This window comes from Maylandia zebra, linkage group LG8 (genome assembly GCF_041146795.1).
Source record: "Maylandia zebra isolate NMK-2024a linkage group LG8, Mzebra_GT3a, whole genome shotgun sequence".
In the NCBI taxonomy this organism is placed as follows: Eukaryota; Metazoa; Chordata; class Actinopteri; order Cichliformes; family Cichlidae; genus Maylandia; species Maylandia zebra.
In genome coordinates, this window is record NC_135174.1 from 13,185,597 (window position 1) to 13,190,876 (window position 5,280).

Here is a 5,280-nt window from a genome sequence, read left to right on the forward strand (position 1 = left end):
GGGCTAAATCCTCCATAACTGATACGTAACACTAAGAAGACTGACTTCTAAGGCTGACTCTGGATATTCAGTATTTTATTATGTTGGATTATGAGAAAAAGCTCTTATGAATGAACTATTTTTAGGCTTTTTACTTAAACAGTGTTTAAGCTTCCTTGATTCTAATATCTGTGGTTTTAATTATAAGCCTTTAATTTTTAATAATCAAAAGTTACCAGAAAATATTCCTTCTTTTCATCTTATCTTGTGTATACTAAGCATTAAAGTCCACAGTGGAGGTAAAGGTGTGTATTGTGGAGTGGTTAGTGGCTGTTTCCGCATCACCCGTCTTTACCTCCATCACCAGCTTCTTTTAAGGAACCTGTGCTGAGGATGATCAGTGCAGCGTGTCGGGGAACGGGTGGTGTGAGCTACAGCATCTCATCCACAAACAGTGACTTAGACATGACGCTTGCGTGCACATATTCCCAGTTTAATAAAAGCCGTGTACACAGTGTACTCCTTTTATGTATTCCAGAGTAGGATGTTTGCAGTATTTTCCAGGTGAGAGATATGCTGACATGATTTGGGTTTTCAGAGCAGCCTCTGGGCATGTATACAGTACATTTAGATTTGCCTGTTTTGGGTCAGGTTTGTCCACCAGTTTGCATTCTCACCTCAAAAGTCTCCACTTCTACAGGAGCTGGTTATCAACAGGTTTTTGGATATGCAAAAATACTGCCGGCTCAAACCTTTTCAAGAGCTTTTACAGCTTCGAATTCATGTCTGTGCATGTAAACGCGGACATTCTCACTCCTCTCCTAAATCTAATCCCAGTTTCTCAGTCTCCTCTCTTCACCCCTTTTTCATTCTCCCTCCTCCATCCATCCCTGACTCTCGTAGCCTGTGGCGGGCTTTGGGTCGACTTCAGGTTCTTCATTTCTCTCTTCGGGCTGGGTGGGAAGCATGCACGCAAGCCCCTTTGAGAAATGTCAGTGTCCGTGTGCCGGGAAAGTCGGGGGCCCTTCACGAGCCATCGGGCCTGCTGTCACACAGAGACGGCCAAATGGAGACTGACAGGCCACTCCATAGAGCCTAACCATCTGTACCAAATGTGACAGCAGGGGAAAGAGGATGTCTGGTAAATCAGGAGGAACGACAGGAGTGCACTGTGACACGAGGAGGAACTAGAGAAGGAAGAGAAGCAGGAGAAACAAAGATCCCTCACTTCTTAGTGTGGCCACGTGGGAGCAGATGTCAGGGTTTTTTCTTGTTTTTTCCCAGAGAGTAAGGAAGCATTTCACTCCAACTGCAGGAACACTTCGGACAAAGTGTCAGTTTCTCCTGTTAAGTTCAAATGTGCAGAACGAGAATTGTCTCCTTCCTCTTCATTTCACTCAGTGTCTTATTAGCATCTCACTGACTTTCTTTTTTTTAAAAGAGGTTTAAATGCTTCACCTTTGCATGAGTGTATAATAAATGTTGCATGCAAAATTACTCAGAATAAAGGTAACAGGACAGAAAAGGGGATTTTTTTTTATTTACCAAAGGGTCTAAACTTTCAGTGTTTTACTAGTGTGATATAAGAGTAAGAATAATTAAATCGAGGCGATTGTAATACTCTATTGTTAATAAATTCATCAATACTTGTGCAGTAGAGTGGTCAGAATTTCCCATAAACACTCCTAAACCTGTGAAAATCCTTCCTAGAAGAGTTGAAGCAGTTTTTGGACATCATATTAAACCTAATGGATTAAGAATCAGATGTCACTCAAGTTTATATGTATGTAAAAGCAGACAGATGAGCACTTTTGGGAGTGTAGTGTCTGTGTCGTCACTGCTGCTCTGTTCTCTTGTGATGTCCATGCATGCTTGTGGAAGAGAGTGAAGGCCCCATGACAGAACCACACAGCTAAATATAAATCATCACAGATGGAAAAAACAACTTTTTTTGGACTACAGTGACAAAACTGCAGTTAACATTAGACCAAATATCAAAAACAAAGACACTGTTATCCTGTTTGGCACCACAGTAAGTGCACCAGGGTTGAGTTTGCATGTTTTCCCAGAAGATCATGTTTCAAAGTGTTAGATTGGCTGCAGGTTAACAGTTCACAGAGAAGTATCACTCATCTGAAGAGATGTTACAAGTATAAATGTTCTCACGTAAAGCTGTGGATAACTCAGTTAGCAATCTAAACTTGCAGCAGCAGAATCACCAATCAATGGGAACATTTTGTCACCGCACTCTGTCGTCTGTTATTTCCAAGTATTAGACTTCCAATAATAAATTATTGTGCTGCATTTTGAACTTACTGAGCCACAGTTTGATATGAATTTAAAATGGCTCATGGCCTTGTCTTGTGCTGCTCAGAAATATAGTTCTGAGTATGGCACTGCATTTGATTGTTAGTCTGAAGATTGCAAATGATTCAGAGGCTGTAACGTCTGAAATTAATTCTTTTAGTCGTTTTGTTCTTGCTTTTTGTTTTCTTAAGTGTAAGTATTTATATTCTAGACTCTGTTTTTTTTAATTAAACTTGCTGCACATGCTCCTAAATTACCAGAAAAGTTGACATATGTACAGCTCATTTACAAACTTCCTTCAAGTCTGACTGTAAACTGCAGCGTTTTATCTTCAGAGAAAATAGAAACGTGCAGAAGCCGATACTCGCAGTGTGAACACGAAAGTCTCCTGGCGAGTTGAGGGTCCTTATGGAGCAGCATCTGGGGAGGCTGACAGCAGCACTCTATTACCACTCAGAGAAAGGAACCAGAGGGCTGCAACAACACCGCTACCAGCCAGATCCAGCTGTGCAGATGCCTCCAAACGTACGCACACTTAGACCCATGCAAATTAAGAGAAACACACAGAACGCACATACGCCCGCTGTCCCACATGATGGACTGTGTGCTCTAAAAAGAAATATATAAAGATGGAAAGATGAAAAAGCGACTGCTTACCCAGGATAAAGCTGAAGCTTTTTCCACTGCCTGGGTTTTTAGGCCTGAGGTGAAATCGCTAACAGCTCCTCTCTTAGCCTGCGCTGCTGGGCACATTAACTAAACTCATATCGCTCTCAGCCACTATCAATTATTCACCACCCCTCCCCTCTTTCCCCTCATTTTCAAAGGAGAAACGCTCCAAGAGCCACTTCCAGCTGCACTGACACACAGCCACAGTGACAAAACAACCCCCTGCCTTTGGTGCCTTACTTTATCCTGGATGTTTTGATTTTAAAATCCTCATTATGATTTTAACAGTATTCTTTAACATGCTAATAATGATCTTACATCATTGTTGCAATAATATACTTCTTTAAAACTGAGCTTAAGCTATCAAAGGGAGAAGTTGGAGAAGTTGTAAATATCGGGATATTTGAATTGCAGCCTGACTGTGGGATGATGTGCACCATCACCAAACCAGAAACCTGGCAAACTGAGAAAGACCACACCCATTCAGCTGGTTATATCACCAATCATAGGAGGACTTTTTCATTAAAAACCTCAAATTAAAATGATCTCTACAGTCTGAAGAAAAATTAGACAAAATTATTATTCCATATACAACACTTAACAAATTTATTCGACCACCATCCATGCAAGGTTTGTGCCACAACTGCTGTAAATTAACAGTATTTGTAATTTTCTATGTTTTTGTAATTGTTAATAATTAATGTTAAGCTCGCTCTGTTTAATCCAAATCATATTTGTAATGCTAAAATAAAACTAATGTCTCTAAGCATGAAATTTCAAATTTACTGTTTTACAAAAAAGCTGAAAATATTAGTGGTCGAATGTTACGCTTGATTCGTTCCTGACTTTTCAGAGAAATTCAGTGTGCCGGCTTTAAAATTGAGTATGTGAACTCTATTTACTATTTGCCATATATATAGCAATATCAGTTTTTAGTCTAAACATGCTTTTGACAGATTTCGAGAAATGTAACAAATGAATTAAACCCTTAAAATATTTCAAGGTCAATCTAAAACTAAAACGCGCCTACCTGAGCATGTGGCTCAAATGTAGTGTGCCTAATAAGACGAGTGTTTCTTAGCAACCTATAAATAAAAAGTACATGAACAAAACAACAGGGCTGATAACTGCGAGGCAAAGCTCCATTTGTCTCTACACAATCCCAGCGGATTTAAAGTCAAACAGTGAAGATGTGATCAGAGCTATGACCTTTTTCAGCTTTAATCCAGTGATTTAACAAAAGCATTACAATAACTATTTAGCAATTTCAGCCATTAAGTTATAGAGTCCCCAATTTTCATAGGCTCAAAAGCAGTTTCCACAGTGGATGACTACAGATATGTTTGCATGGTTACAACATCTAACCAAGTCAAAAACATTTACTGGGTGGTAGCTGTATCATCAGATGCTTTCATGGATGGAGAGGCGGTTGCAAAACATTGGAAACTACTGAAGAACAAGAAGGGCAGAAAACATCTAAAAGAGCCTGCACAGCTCTGAAAACAATGTTTTGGATGACGAACTTGAACCAGAATAATGGGAAGACAGCTTATGATCCAAAGGATATCACATCATCTGTGTGTGGGCATGTATGGCTAACACCAGAGCCTTGTGTTTAATGATGATGCGATTGCTGATAGAAGTATTGCAGTATCATTTTTTTTTTAAATTTAATTCTCCTTTAGATGGCTGCTGTTTATTAACCACAGTCCAGATCCAAAGTGTTGACAACATGACAGACAAGTGTCCTTTTCAGAGGTGAATCGCCCCCACAGTAGGTCAGGGATCGGTGCTGGGAGCACACAATGAGACATTTTCAGCATGATTATACACAGGGGTGCTAGACGAACGCTGGCCACTTTCCAAATTACAAACGGAGCCTTGAATGTGAGCTGGGTTAATATCTGAAAAGTGCAGATGTCAAGGTTCAGTCATGACTCTCTGGATTTTTTCCTCTGCAGATATCTGTGCCCTTCTCTGAGCCTTAACGTCAGACGGAGACATCTCAGAATCAGCGAGCGCGACGGGCGTGTTGGGGGGCATTCATTTGGAACGAGATGCAGCTGACGCCTGATATTCTCTGTTTATCATTCATATATCTCTGAGTGTGACGAGAGGTGGAGTTCACACCGCCGGGAAGCAGCTGGTGCCTCAATCCTCACTCGTCGTCTCTGTCGTCCCCCCCACCCCACCGAACACGCCCGCAGGAGGCCGGGTCTCGCTCGCCAAGGCACCTGTGGGTGTCACCTGACGGGGGAAAAGCAAGTGGAAATGAAAGGAAGCAGCCGATTCTGTCAGAGCACATCAGGACTGCTGTCCATCACT